Here is a 16,407-nt window from a genome sequence, read left to right on the forward strand (position 1 = left end):
TTAATAGGTACTCATTGCAAATGCATATAAAGGTATTAATTTGCACTTCATGTGCAGAAAGGTAGGAATCTGTAAGGAAAAGGTGAGGAGTGAAAGAAAGAAATGTGCCATGGTCTATGTCACAATTGAAGAATAATGTAAGAGGCATCTGAAGTAAAATACAGCGTAAAGAACCAATGGATTGATTTCAATTTAATTCAATATTGTAGAATGACGTGACGGCAATTCAGCAGCAGAGCTGTAGGTCTTAGAAAGACAGTGAGGTTGTGCACATGTGTGATACCTGCAAGCATTCCCACCCCACCCTGCCCATGTTCCTGTGGGTTCATGTATTCCAGGGCTCAGCAGGACGAGCTGAGCTGCCTCTGCACCTCAGGAACTCCATGGCTGAGCCACCGGCAGACGATGAGTTAATACATAATAATATGATAATATTGTAGTCTGTGATCAGAGAAGCAGGCAGACAGACAGCACCTAAAAGGAGGGCTTAAATAATCAGCACAGGATGTGCCATTTAAAATCCAAAGCTTATTCTTTTTTTTTTTTAGCTTGACGCAGAAAAGTTTGTTTCAGGAAGAAAATTAAGCCCAGCAAAGTGACTGCCCCCTAAAACTGAACAAGACTGAAATGTTTCATGGTCAGCATTTCTCCCAGCGTTCACTCAAACCGAAAGTAATATAGTTTAAATTTTCTTCAAATACGTTTTTCTTTTATGGTCACATGTGCAGTTTGGATCATGTGACACCCGCAGAAGTGCCTCTGTTGTGTTAGAAATGCCCACTCTAAAAGCAAGGACACAAAAACCCCTGAAATCTACACTGTACATGTTTGCTCTGAAGCTTTTCCCATAATGCAGTAAATGGAAGTAACGTGTCTGGAATGCATTGCAAAGCTGAGCCTCACCTGTTTAATCTTTCCACTTTAAAAATATTATAGTCTAAGCTGTATGTGCTTTTCTAAAACTCTTACATCGGAGAAAAGATTAATATATTTTCTTTTCTTTACATCTTCTATTTTTTCTCTAGTAGCTGGTAGGTCTCACAATATAAATACCTGTTTACCCATGTATTATAAAATACACCTGGCTCCAGAATTAGGGGAGAGAGTACACAAAGATGAAACCCATTATGAACTAATACTCAGTAATATACAGTAAGAAATAATTCCTTTTCTTCAGAGCTCTATTTGAGCAATGACTTTTTAATAATTAAATGTAGTCAGGATGCTTGCTCCCAAATGCATCAGTGGGAAAGCAGTCCAACAGAGAGAAGACAGAAAGGAAATGGTATCATTACAGAGGGCAATCTCCTTTAAACCGTAATATAAAAGAAATGGGGAATAAAATTAACAACCTTTTAATGTCACAAGAGAGGACTGACCCCTAGAGCAGAAAATATTGAATAAAGCAACATCAGCCCACCCCTCCCATCCTTGCATGCATATTGAATTATTAAGTAACCACACCAGGGTTAGATAACTGGTGAGGTTGTTTAGTCTGGAGAAAAAGGAGGCTCAGGGGGGACCTTATTCCTCTCTGCAACTCCCTGACAGGAGGGGGGAGCCAGGGGGGGTTACCTGGCACTTCACCCAGGTAACAAGTGACAGGACAAGAAAAAAAGGTCTAAAAATGTGCCAGGGGAGGCTCAGGTTGGACATCAGGAGGAATTTCTTCATGGAAAGGGTGGTCAGGCCTTGGCAGGGGCTGCCCAGGGAGGTTTGGAGTCCCCACCCCTGGAGGTGTCCAAGGAAGGCCTGGCCGTGGCACTCAGTGCTCTGGGCTGGGGGACAAGGTGGGCATCGGGCACAGGGGGGACTCCATGATCTTGGAGGTCTTTTCCAACCTCAATGACCCAGTGATTCTGTGAAAATAAATCACCATAATGGAGGAATAGAAGGTGTTGAGGTACTTGCCCAGTGATAAAGGAGAAGAGCTGGGCAAGGAAACATGAAGGAGAAGGGAGAACAGGATGGCAAGAGCAATCTCCTCACCTCAATATTCCAGCCTAGGTGGATTTACAGATTTACAGACTAGGGAGGTTTCCTCTTATACAGAAGCCACATTGAATTCACATGCCTGTGGAAATTTAATTGCTTGCACACAGAAGGCTTGTGAAAAATGCACTGTAGAGTGTAGTAGGAAAAGCACCCGAATAAATCCTATCTCAGTTCCACAGCCAGATGTCTGAAACACGGCACTGAAAAGCTTACATGAAAAAAACAAAGCTATCTTACATCTATTATTTTAACAGTTAACTGCAATGTTTGGATGAAATGATACAGACAGTTAGTAGTGATAAGTTAAACCAATACAATATAATGTAACTCCTAGATATAATGTAGTGTCCTAAGTGTTTCTTTCTTTTCCTTTCACAAATATACTCAGTTACTCAGAACCTTGTTTACATTGCTCATAAACACTTGTGCCACCCTCTCTTCTCATCACATGGTGATACTGAACATCTGTACCCCTTAACAAGGTTTGTCTTTACCTTTAACTTTAAGTTAGAAGGATATTTAGGATTTTGGTGTGAAAACCACGAGCTGTTTGACTTTGGTGTCACAAGCAGCTTCCGCACTCCTGAAATATTCATAAAGCAAATCTACCTTTGCCAAGGAATATAAGAACCACAGGTAATTGAAGCACAGTTGTCTCCCTTCTGCTCTGTGGGCAGCATAAAATGACAGCTTCAGGAGATGGGAATCACATTTAAGGGCTTTACTTGGGGGATGCAGCAAAGGCAATCTCTTCTCGCTGTTGTTTCCAGCTGTGTGAGCATTAACCAGCTCTGCATTTCAGACAGCACAGACATGAGCTTGCCCACAGCAATGCCACTCTGCTGGCAGGGCTGCCAGGCTGCTGTGTGTGCCGTGCAGACCTGTCCTCTGCAGCCCAATCCACACTTAAATCAGATTTTTCCAGCTGGGCTGTAACCCCCCCCCCCCAAACTGTGCCGGGGTGGGCGCCGGCAGAGAGGCTGCTCTCACATCACAGGACCAGGAACACACAAAAAGGTGCTAATGGGGTGCTTGTGACTGTTTTGGTCCCTCCAGTAAATCTGCACATGCTGTGCATTTGTGTCAAGTGAGTGGAACCCAAACAGCTGAGAGGCAGAAATGTGCTCCCTGTACAAAGGCTTCCAGGAGTTTCTTTTTCTGGGGTCCATTTTCACCTTTGCTAAATATACATAATTCCATTTCTGCAAAGAGTCTCACTGTTGGAGACTTCTAGTACACACAAGTTTGAGATCACACAGATGTGGCCAAAGCTTAAAAATAAATTCCTTTCTCTAAGGTTTTCTAAAGCTCTCTCTATTTTCAGATCCTCTGCACAGTTTTGAGAGGTGGTCTATACAGGACACCATTAATAATTAAATCTGTCTCTCTTCTCAGGATAAGAATGAAATAACTGTCATAAATTAAGTTAGAGGATCAAATTCAGAGCTCCCCTTAAAACTGTTGAAAGCTCACTTTTGTCAGTATTTTTACATGTTATTGTTGCTAATATTTGCTCTGGAGTCACAGCTGGGGTGTGGATTGTGGATGTGGATGAGGATGTGGAGTGGCTACTGTCATATTCATCAGTGGCTGATGAATATATGTAGATTTGTGGGCTATTTCCAGATCCCATTGTACTGATTTTTATATTTATATTTACAAGTGAAGCCTTCCCTCTCAGCCCTGGAAGCGGGTTTCCTCAGATGCAGTGCTACATCTGGGTCTGTGAGAGTGGGCACACTTATTAAAAGCCTGCCACTTAAAAGAGGTTTTTGAAAGCTGTGCAGAGCCAAGAAATTGTTCTGTGTTATCTCGCTGTATTTTCTAGAGAAGTTATGAACATACTCGAGCTATCTAACACTGCTTAGATCATCTTCCTCCTGGAAATTACTCAGGCAATAGTATAATAAAACCTTCACTTAAAGCATTATCTAGAGATTTTTTGCCTCACCCTCTTTAAAGATAACTGAAAGTAAATAGTTATTGTCACATATCAGATGTTATCCCACATTTCTCCCCATCAGACATTGTGTATAATTGCAGGGCTAAAGCTTTGCCTCTTCCTCTCTTCTCCTTAATATATTTTGCATACTTATGTAATGCTTTAATAACCAACCCCTCCTTCTGCTGAGACAGAAAAGATGACAGGGAAATAAAAGGGGAAGTGCCTGTAATTTCTGTCAGTTCCTAAACGGGGAGCATTTTCATTAAAGCAGACAGGCTGTCAGCTGTGACAAAGCCCAAGTGCTGAGTGTTCTGCCTTCTGTACTTCAAAAAGTGTTTGGAAATGCAGCAGGATGGGGATCGACAGCCTCTCATTGCCCTGTTGATCCAAGGGAGTGCTTTTTCTTCTTAATTTAATCGCTCGCGCTTTGCTGTAACAAAGCCCAATTTTTTTTGGCTCATCTACTTAACATGCCAAATAAGGATTTTTGGTTTTTTTTTTTTTTTTTTAATGAAACATCCTTTCAGATAAACTGAAGCTTTTTGTTTGTTTGGCTGTTAGCAGGCTTCAAGACAGGAAGACAGAGAAGCCTCCTTCACAGCAATTAAAAAGAACACTGTCAAAATATAGCTCATAATTCCCATTTATTATTCCTCCTTGGTACTGTTTGTATTAATGCCTTGAAAACTTGATTATAATAATTTCAGCATCTGATTTTCAGAGACATTTGGCTTTCAGTGCTTGGGGTCTTTGAAAAGCTGGTCCAATACCTGGAATATGTGTCTCATTCAAAGAGTTCAAAGGCTGCCATGAACCCTCAGTACCTTTTGCCCTGGTGGTGCAGGCAAGCATAGAAATATATTACTACTTAAAATAGCATTAAACTTAGTTAAAAATAGTGTTTAAACCCAAGGCCAAGTTGGATTGGGCATTGAGCAACCTGGTCTAGTGGAAGGTGTCCCTGCCCTGGCAGGGGGTTGTAAGTAGATGGTCTTTAAAGTCCCTTCCAACCCAAACCATTCTCTGATTCTGTGAACATTTAAATGTCCTACAGAGAAGCTCACTGAGATCCATGGATAGATGTACACAAGTCAGTGAAAAAAACGGGGAATGGAACCCATAACTCTTTCTTCAGCATCCCATCTGTCACCAGCACATAACTGCCTCACTGTGAGACCAGAAACAAATTATAAAGATCCACAGACTAGAAAGGCCATTAGAGTCATTTATTCTCACCTTTCATGCTCCCCCCATTAACTCCTGCACCAAGTCCATATCTGGAAGTTACACTATAGGTTTTTTAAAAAGACATTAGTCATGATTAAAGATTTCTTGTAAGCAGAGAGCCTGTGATACCCCCGGGTAAATTATTCCAGTGGTTAATTATTCTCACTTTTGAAAGTTAGTGCATTGTTTGGGTCCATCTGCCTTTGCCCCAGTTATTGGATCTTACTGTGCCTTCATTAAAGATTTCCTCTGCAGTCAGAAATCTTCTGCCCATTTAAGTACTTACAGAACATGAGGAAATTACCTCTTATACCATCCTTCTCCTTAATTAGTTATACAGATTGAACTTCCTAAATCATTTCCTGTGAATTATTCATATCTTGAAATATTCCTGTAGTTTTTTTTTTGCTCAACACCTTAACAACTTTCTGAAGTTAGTTTTCAAGTTTGAATCATGCCCATAAGTTCAGTAAATGGTTCTGGTTGTAGTGAATGTAAAATGTCACCACTCTCCTCTATACAAATTTTTCTTCAACTTACCCATTCAGGAAATAAGGTCCTCTTATCAGGACTAACTTGCTTCAGTTATTCATTGAATTGTGGTCTCCTTTCCAGAGTCATGGACTCGGAGAATAGATTTCCTCCATTCTGCATTGTATTCATATCAGTTGTATGGAAAATCCATGTTCCAATCCACGATCCCATCTCCCTATGCTGCTCACCAGCCCGCAACATCATTTGGCAACGTTTTAACAGTTTGCATGTTTTATCAACAACTTTCCTCAACAAAATCTCACTCACTAATTAGAACTTTAAATTCATGTCTTCCTCTGAAATATTAGCAAACCACTTGACCTGAAGATACATAGTAAGATCCTGAAGAGATGGGTCTTATTCTCCTGAACAAAACGAACAGGGAAGAGGTGGAGGAAACTGGATCATGTCTAGGCTTGACCAACCCCAGCTAAGGGCCCCAAATCCCATGACATTTTTGACACACACCTCTCCTTTAACTATCTGCTGACTAGTGCCCTAAACAACCTATGACTTCATTAAAGTTGAGCTGCATTAGCAAATCGTTCCTCTCAGTAGAAGAGGTCACATTAACAATTACGAAATTGCTCTTATGTAAGGTTTTTAATGCTTTCCATTAGATTGTATAATATCAGAGATTAAAATAAAATTTTACAGGTCTGACTAATAAGTTAAAATAATTCTGTTTAGGTTTCCTATGTGAAATTGTTCTCATGTATAATTCATAAGAAAATGTGAACACTTTCCTGTCGAATTAGCGCATAATATTCGTGTATGAAAACGAGAATATTTTAAAACCTTGATGTTAATTATTCTTTAATCAGGCCCTTTTCCCCCAGCATGCTGGTAGTCTTTAAACAGGGGGTAACGTTATCCTCAGGATGGTTTTAAAAAAATCATATTTGATTTTTACTTTGTTGGAAACACATCTAAAGGCATTATGTTATTGCAGCCTAAACTGGGTTGATCGAAATTAAGAGAACAGATGGCTGATCTAATCGTGTGCCAAACGATAATATAGAACAAATAAACTCTTATCGGCAGCACTTGTCACCTCCACCGGATAGAACAGCTTCTGCTCACCAAGTTTCTAGTGTGACCTGTGCAGAAAAGGGGAGAGACCTCCCCAGAGAGCCCAAGCAGGGTAACCTATAACTCAGTTCTACAGCAACAGCATCACTCTCAAAGCAAAACAATCTGCTGCTCTGGGCACGGAAAATGTGCTGAAAAAACTGTGCCCTGAAGTCACAGTCCTGTGAATGCTTTTGCTACACAGCCCAGAGATTAGAGGAGGAAGGACAAGCACGTGGGGAAAGAGGGAGGAAAGGATTTCACTTTTCTAAGCGTCACTCGATGTACCCAACCTACGTGAGACACCTGGGGTGTTGCTCACAGGAGGTGCTGCAGATGGACAAAACACGACCATGCTCCTCCAAGCAGCACAGCTTCCCCCTCAGGGGATGTAGCCAAGCTCACAGGCCCTGCCAGCACTCCTTACAGAGGACAACACTGATGTTCATTCCACAAAAATCACACCTTTGGAGCACATTGCCCACTGCCCCTCTGCCTGTCTGGGAAACAACCTGCAGCTCACGTCCAGGAGGAAAGCCACAGCACTGCCCTACAGCCCAAGGGTAATGAACATTCTTAATTACAAGCAAATTATCCCTCCCTTGGGCTACCACCTCCGCCCTTCAGACAAACCTGCTGAAGAACCAAATACTTAATATTCATTACATGGTCTTTGTCTCTCCCTGGTCTGGGTTTGGATAACTCGAACACCATCGTGGTGCAATGTTATTCATGAGGATCAAGATCTTAGATCTTCCCATTTTTTCCTGACACAAGGAAAGAAAAAAAAAGCATAAAAGCTATAGGAAGTGCTTGTCCAAGACAAAGGAGGCTGCTAACATATTTGATCTGTTATTCCAGGTTCCTCAAAGCTCCTAGAGATGTACCTCTATCATGAGCTTGCAAGCCTGAAGTTTCCTTCACTTCTAAAGCCACTGTTTTCCCCTTTTCCTTCTGTCTGCTGTGTGTGTTTTTGGTTATTTTTTTTCCCAGAATTAAACTCAAGGTAGAAAAGACTGAAGAGGAAAACGGTTAACACAAAATTGCTATTATTTTGGCACCTTTATCTCTGAGGAATATTAGGGAACAGCAATGTCTGTCTGCATCTCTCCAAAGAAAATGGATTTAAAGAAATTTAGCTACTGTGGGGTTTACTTTTCCATTCCCAAATGGCTTACTGTCTCACAACTAGAGATTTTGCCACAGCCACAGTTTTCAGATTTCCACTGATGTTTTGTATGAATTATTACAACAAACCTGCTTATTTCCTGACTGTAGAAACTATAAGGTGAATAATATTGGAAGAGAAAAGGAGGGAGTGAGGAAGGCAGGAAGGGAGGGAGGGGGGGAGGAAAGAAAAGGAAAAAAGTTAAAAGAAAAGGGAAAAAAGGCAAAAAATAAAGCAAAACTAATAATAATTAAAAAAAAATAGACAGAAAGACAAAATGAGGAGGGAGGGAAATGGAGCTGCAGTTTTCTCTGTATAAATTGAGCTGCGAGAGATTATCTGCTGAGTCACTCACAGCTTTACCACGGGAACAAGAGCTTTGGCACTCTCTTGGTTTCTCATGGAGACAGAGAGGCCTGAACACAGTGCTCCAAAATCCAGCAGGTCCTGAACGCTGGTGGTAGCTGCATTCATGGTTTTAGCTGCTTTAAATTCAACTGTAACGTGAGTTCATTTATGTTTCTGCAACCTCAGAACACAGAAAGTCATGGGAGCATTTTGCTCTTACATGTGCAGTGTTATCATTTTCTGAATAAGTTTGGGTACCAGGATCATGGCCAACCTGAAAACGAGATTGTCAGGCAAATTACACAAATCAGAACACATTTTATTGCCCCTTCCATGTTTCTGAGATTGTAAAAATGTATTTCATGCCAAGTGTCCACACCAATTCCACTTAGATATGCTGAGTTCAAGCTTTATAAAGGAGGAATTTTTTTTTTTTTATTATTTTTCAAATAAAGCATAACTAGATGCAGGAGCTGCATTTTTGTGTACACAGATCAGGTTATGTCAATTGTCACTATTTTATGATTGGATAGTATAAACATGACCGATCACATAATGTTTATATTTAATTGTTCCCCCCTCTTAATCTTCCATGAATTTATTAGGCATGGGCAGCTACAGTTCCCTACCTGCTGTTGTTAACTGTCAGTCCTCCAGGATATTTAATAAAACTGCCATAATCTTTAATCCCACAGTTTTAGATGATTTGAGTCCTTGCCTACATTGCTGCAGAATCTGCTTTCCTTTTTTCAGCTAGGAAGCAAGTAGATAATATTAAATCACCAGCTAGTTTTAGGGGCTCTGATTAAAGAGGATTCAGCTTTGCCCATGATATATGGAGCTGTCTGGAGGATTAAAATCTTTTCCCTCAAGCTTTTGCTGGTGCATCCCACATAAATAAATAGCCTGGAGCTGACTGGTGGCTTAGCACAAATAAACTTATGCTCTGCTCTTTATATAATCAAGGAACAGAACCCATCCCTCCTTCCATCTGCATGGAAATTTAAACACAAGCTTGTCAGGTAAAAGGAAAACCTCCATCTCCTCTGGCCTGAACAGCAGCTGGTTTATGTCACCATCATCAAACGTGCACCTTAATAGTTTATAGAAGTCATTGTATGCCTAGAATATAAAGTGTTATAGACAGTATGATCAGAATAAATCACAGCCTGGCACACACAGAATTACAAGTGCCACCAGCAGCAGGATTATTTTGACTAACTGCAAATAATCAATATTACTCTATGTTAATTAGAGCAGCTCTGTGGCCCCACATGTTTAACCACATTTATTCTGCAGGTAACTGGGAAGGTAATGAAGCATCTCAACCTGAAGGAACAGTTTTGTGAGGAATTTATAACTATACGCACACTGCCTTTCATGAAAAGATCTATTCAGAGCTTCACAAGACATCTGAGCCTTCAGAATTTTTATTTAAGGCATGTGCAGCAGCAGAGACAAAGCTTCATATGGTACATTCTACTGTAGTATTTTTTATCTAATTACTTATTTTGAGAGTGTAAATTCAGGGAAAGCTAAACAGGTTAATTTGGGTTTAAAGCAATGACATGGGAAGGAATTAGCATCTTCCTTGCCCAATTTGTAAAATCAAACCTATATTGTTTGCGCAAAAAATATTCAAAATATTCACTGTGGGAGGAAGAAACGCCACTAGGAACTAGAGACAAAATAAATAGTTTCCCCTGGAGACTCTTGGCCAGTCCTCTGGGGAAAGAGTTCAGTGAATAATTTTTAAAAGGACGAAAAAAGCAACTAATGATGTACATTTCTATCTTTTTGAAGAAGACAGTGGTGTTAAGTCTGTGGAGTTGCTTTTCAACAGCTCTTTGAAAACTAACCTATTTTTCACAATTTCCTCTAACCATACCTACTTTCCCTCTACTTTGCCCTCTCTCACACACACCAATTTCCACTCTAACATAACTTTTTTGTGGGTTACAAAGTTTTATAATTCTTACAACTTTTCAGTAATCAGAAACACTTTGACCAAGACTTATAATCTTGTGAGTAGATGTGTGGTTATCATGCTGTTTATTTTCTGTTTGCTGTCACCTTTGTCAAAGTAAACTTTTTAACAACAAAAAGGGTTCAGTAAATATAACTTTTCATCATGGACTAAATTCACACTGCGATTTATGCTGGGCATCAATTCAAGATTATGGGGTATTTCAATCCAACCTCATTTCAAAGATCTGTGTGAGACAAAACTAAGAGGGATGTGAAGGTCCAAACCATCTCATAGAGATTACTGTGATTCTGTGCTATTGCTTCCCTTAAACTGGAAGCACATTATAAACACAACAAGCATCATTCCTTTAGAATAAATAGAAGTATTTCAGGGTTTTTTTATTGCCTTTTCTGAACTGCTCATAGAATCATGACTTGGAAGCCTCTCCAGACATCAGGAACATTATGCAAATATGCCCAAATACATTTCTCAGACAATTATCATCACTGGCCTGTTTTTATTTGATTGGGAAGTTGAGGCACATTAAAGCTAATTGATTTGCCTAAAGTTCACTTGTGTGTTTGTGGTAAATTTGGGAATCCTGCATCCCAGTTCTGGGCTTTGAGCACAAAAACATCCTCATTTTATGGGCTGTGCCTGAAGACCTGTCAGATACGATTCAACCCTTTCTGTAGGTGCACAACAAGGACACAGTTTGAACATGGAAAGCTCTGTCTATGAGCTAAATGTTAGTCCTGTTCTTGTCTTTCCATGAGTGTTCACCAGAGCTCTGTACCTGTTTTGTTTGAACCAGTGCTCACTTTGTGTGAAGACCTCAGAATAAATTATTTTGAAAATACAGCCTTTGGCCAGATTAAGGTTTCAGCCAAGCTGTGTTAAACATTCTTCTGCTTTTCCCGAGCTTTTCCTGTATTACAGATGCATTTAGCTCTACAAATTATAAAAAGCACCTATTTTGTCAGCCCTCACAGCTTTGTTTTATGCTTGATTTGCAACATTTATTAAGCAATCGGAGTGACTATAATTTTTTTTTCTTGTATTTTTAAAATGATGAATGTTAAGGAAACAGGCCTTTTAGAAAAAAAAATGCTACAAACTCATATTCTAAATATTGGACTTTAGGCTGAAAGTCACACAAAGCACTTTTCCCACTTCTAAAACTTATCTTTCAGGACAAACAGCAAGAGTTTAAAAAGAAAAAACCACCACAAAAACAAAACAAACAAACAAAAAACCAAAAACCAAAACAAACAAACAAACAAAAAACAAACAAAAAACCAAACCAAAACAAACAAACAAACAAAAAAAACCCAAAAAACAAAAACCAAAACACAAAAACAAACGAATGAAAAAAAACCCAAACCAACCAAACAAAATAAATACGTCAAAGCAGATACAGACTGACATTGTCTGGGCCCTATGAGCAGTCATCCCCTCTTGCTTTATCTCCACAGGCCATTGAAGAACATGTTGAGTCACAGAGTGACCGTCCTTGTCGGCATCTCATGGCGTAGACACAGATGGCCTTGGCCATGCCAATCATGTTTATACAGGAAGATCTACATAACTGACTTTTCCTGCATTCCCAGATATTCCAAGGAGTGTGAAGTTGCCTGAGCAGGATTGACCTGACAGATAAGGTTACACAGGTCCAGCACATTCAGTCCACCCAAGATGAGCAGAATGTAAAGTGTGTCCTTTGCACCCACGGTCGGCGCAGGTCTCCTGTCTGAGGGTGCCCAGTGTAAGTCAGACACACCCCCAGCCTCCTGCACAACTGTAGGTGTAGAACAACAGCAACTGCATGCAGGGAATTGCCAGAGGATCAGCAAAAGCAGTGTGGGTCACAGGCTGAGGGAGGTGAGCCTCCCCTCTGCTCCGCTCTGGTGAGACCCCACCTGCAATACTGTGCCCAGTTCTGGTGCCCCCAACGTAAGAAGGACATGGAACTGTTGGAGCAAGTCCAGAGCTAATAAGGGAATTAGAGGACCTCCCCTACGACGGCTGAGAAAGTTCAGCCTGGAGAAGAGAAGGTGGTGTGGAGACCTCACAGCACCCTCCAGGATCTGAAGGGGCTGCAAGGGAGCTGGAGAGGGACTGTTCATCAGGAACGGCAGTGACAGGACAAGGGGGAATGAGCTCACACTGAAAGAGGGGAAACTTAGGTCAGATGTTAAAAAGAAATTCCTTACTGTGAGGGTGGTGAGGCACTGGAACTTCTTGTGCCAGAGAAGATGTGGATGCCCCATCCCTGCAAGTGTTCAAGACCATGTTGGACAGGGCTTGGAGCAACCTGGGCTAGTGGAAGGTGTTCCTGCTCATGGCAGCGGGGTGGGACTGCATTATCTTTAAGGTCCCTTCCAAACCAAACCATGATTTTCTATGATTACCACATGGGGATAAAATACACCTTAAAGGAGAGGAGGATTATGAGATCTTTAAACCACATATGTGTGTCTTGTTTAAGCCATCAGACCGTGGCTTCAAAGGGATTTAAAACCCTGTCCCAGTGGTCTGTTTTTCTTACTTGGGCATGTCAGCTGCCTGAAAAAGAGATGTGACTCTCTGCTCACAGTGCTTTATATGCATAAGGTCTATAAGTACTCTTTTTTTTTTGGACAAATTAATCTAAAGTAAGGATGTTCACCCAGTTTGCTTCAATGCACTTCTTTCTCCTGAGAAAACACAGTGCAGTTTAGACATTTTATGTGAGCATTCAAAAAATGCTGGTGTCACTTTAGATAAGAACATTTAAAAATAATTATCCCTATTTTTCAAAACTAGGCAGCAAAAAAAGTAATGAAGAAAAAGCTCTGAACTAAAACTATTTTTCTTCTCTTTTCCTGATGCTCAACTTTAATTTGGGTATACTCTTTTATGAAGCCAATGGCTTAGGGATGTGAACAGCCATAAATGAATCTTATAAGAAGAAAATTAACGTGGCAAAATCTGACAGCTGTATGGCATTTATTCTAAGCAAATTCTTCACTTGTTCAATCTCTTGAGCAACTGTTATTTGGGTCAACATTATTGCTTTCATAGTTCACAGTCTTTATCTCCTGGAAGAAAGCCAATTTTTCCTCACTCCAATCCTCTTAGGCAGAGCCCCAAGAGTTTGTATCACTGACCTGAGGATTTGAATTCTGCGCCACAACCACGGCTGAGACACAGTATCTCCCTCCCCTGGAGCATTTCCCATTAAAAAGGTGGGACATACACGCAAATCCCTGTAAATTGAGCCTCGGGGACTTTTTGTTTCTGGAGCAAAAGGGAGCGTCGTGCAAAGCACAGGGCGAAGAACACAGAAAGCAGGAGGAAAATAAATAAATAAATAAATAAATAAATAAATAAATAAATAATATCCCATAGATCCAAAAAGTCAATATCCTGTGTTTCATTTCTTTTTCTTTCTGACAGTAGCTCTGGTCCGGGAGTCTGGGAAGGGGCGGCTCAATAATAACGATCTGAGGCTGGTCTTCAATAGAGACTCACCAGCTGACAGCTCTTCTGTTCAAATTGACAGGAGCACAGAGACAGGCTTGAATAATTAATTGTGAATGGTTAGATGGGATTTGATCGTGTGGCCAACCTGTTACATTGACTTGCTTTCACCTAATCTTTCAAAATGAGATATTAAAGCTGAGACTCTTCTGCACTTTTTTTTTTTTTTTTTATTTCCTATTACCTGGTTATCTCTTCCTCTGTGGCAGAGCCTGCAGAAAAAATCCTCCATGAGATGAGAAGGGGCTAAAGGAGAGACCTGATCTCACCTGGGTGGACAGGACTCTGTACTCCAAGCCTTCCTGCTCTCTATAAAAAGTACTTTTCATTTCTATCATAGAGATGCAGCCATCAAAAAAACAAAAACTGGGATAGGGAAAGAAAGTTACGTGACCAAAGGTAACAGATATTCACTGATTAACTTCTTCCTACCATAAAAAAACAACCAAACAAAAAAACCTGCCAAAATCAAACCAACTCTTTTCTCACTTAATTTGAAATCCTTTCTAGCTAACTCTTCCTAGAGCAATTTCCTGTTTAAATAGAAACTGCAAGCACCTGAACATTCAGAGGTAATCTGGGTGACTAACACCATTTTGAACATAATCCGCATTTATTTTTAATAGGGACATAATTTGTTAAAAAGCCTGAATTCAACATAGTCTTTTAGCTCAGATACTGCTTTTTCTTCATCAGCAACCCTCAGGTGTCAGTGGCACAATGAATCTCTGTTTCACTATCACTCCCCACACTCAAGTGAAAGAAAGAGTGGTTGCTAAAGTTCTTTCAATAAGAGAAGGAAAGAGCACCATTTTAAGTGCCTGGGGTCTGCAAATGTTAATTATTTGCAGTGAAATGCTGATTTTGTGTTTTGAAGGAGTATTTGCCACAGAGAACTGTGGTTACAGTTGTTATACTGCACTTGGGGAAACTGAGATTGCTCAGTGATTGATAACAAATATTTTCTGTGAGACCCAGACTTGGCTCTCCCCTTATTCAGACAAAATTCTCACAGAGTTTTACTCTATCTAGGAAGACTGACTGACCAAGGAGTGCATGTTTTAAAGTTTGTTTGATAGGTTGTCTTCTGGACAACAGACACCTCTTAAAGATTATGATTGTTCAGGACAGTCCTGGTCATCTCACTGTATTTTAGACCCAGCCTAACACTGCACTGTAGCACATATAGAATTGAAATAGTCTCCAGTACTTAATTATAAGAAAAAAAAACCCCTCTCTTCTTAAAATATAACTTATTTTTAAGGTCAGTACTAGCTCTTAAAAGACAATAAGTTCTGAAGAAGAAATTGGGAAACATGGAAGTAGAAATACCTTTAATAAGATGATAAACATTTTAAATTACCTTAATTCTTCCTTTCAAACAAATAACATTCTGTGGAAAGGCATCACCTGTTTCTAACCAGGCTCTACCCTGTGATACATATAAGAGTTGCTGAAAAACATTATTTTCTAGAACTTTTAGGAGCAATATTTGCTCAGACTATAACCCCTGTTAAATATTTATACAGTAATCTTCAGTTTTATGGAAGAAAATACCCCATATATGCATGTGTGCACATGCATGTCCTCATCATGCAGGTGATAAATAATAGAAGGTCCTTCTTTATGATAAATTATGGATGAGATGTATAATATATGAATTAAAGTTAACAGTGGGAAAAGTCTCTCAGACACAAGAAGCTGGGGGTGGAACTCAAAGCTGCAAGAGAGAGGTGGCAAACAATTGACATTTTAGTTCAGAAAAAACAGATCTGAGGATTTTATAACTTTTGGTTTGTGGAAACCCTTTCTACCAAAAAAACTGAAAGGAAATCAGGGAAAAAAGTAAATATCACTTCATTGAAAGGATATTGAAAATTTGGGAGGATTCGGGGAAGAGCTTCAAGAATGATTCAAGAGCTGGAAGCCCAGTTTTGCAGTGGTAGCCTAAAGAGGCAAAGACTTTAGGTTATGAAAAAGGAGCTGATAAAGAGGAGTGAAAGCAGCCTGAAAGATGAGAGGGAAGACTTTAAAATTAGCAGGTCAAGACATAACTTCCTTCCCCGTCAGAAGGTGAAAACAGAATTGACTGAGGACAGACAGACAGAAGATGGAAAATTCAAGCAATGGGGTATTCACAAAAGTACCACAGTTCAAGCAGAAATTGCAAGGTGGGCACAGGAACTCTACAGTAAATTCCACACAGAAATGTGGGAGGTCTGTTTGGGAAAAAAAGCAGAACATTTGTCTTTCCTACGAGAATTTCCATCCAGAGGAAAATTTGCTCTCACAGAGCAAGAATTGCTCTCAACAGGGTGCTGAAAGCCTGATCCAAGAGCATCATGTGATACAACCTCAACACAATTTATTTGGAGACTTGGAGGGATCAGGGCGAGAAATGTATGTTAAGTTTAGATCCAGATCAGTCTTCCTCCTAATTTCTGTAATTCCTGCCTTCAGTCTGGATTAGGGCCTAATTTATACTAGACAATTAGCAGAGGTATTTATGAGCTCCTACTATTCATTCTTTCAGAATTGCAAAAGCATAAATTCTCTTTTTCAACTTAAAAGTCATTTTTCTGTTAATATAAAGCCACATTTTGCTCATTTTTCCACACTGGTCCACTT

General features: G+C 40.0%; 1 protein-coding gene across 1 annotated transcript in view; it reads right to left on the reverse strand.

Moving 5' to 3' along the window:
• DSCAM (DS cell adhesion molecule) overlaps positions 1–16,407 on the reverse strand; it is a 442,855-nt gene that overhangs the window by 178,151 nt on the left and 248,297 nt on the right. The gene's annotated exons all lie outside the window — the stretch shown is intronic.

Source organism: Lepidothrix coronata, unplaced genomic scaffold, assembly GCF_001604755.1.
Source record: "Lepidothrix coronata isolate B3197 unplaced genomic scaffold, Lepidothrix_coronata-1.0 Scaffold30, whole genome shotgun sequence".
Lineage (NCBI taxonomy): Eukaryota > Metazoa > Chordata > Aves > Passeriformes > Pipridae > Lepidothrix > Lepidothrix coronata.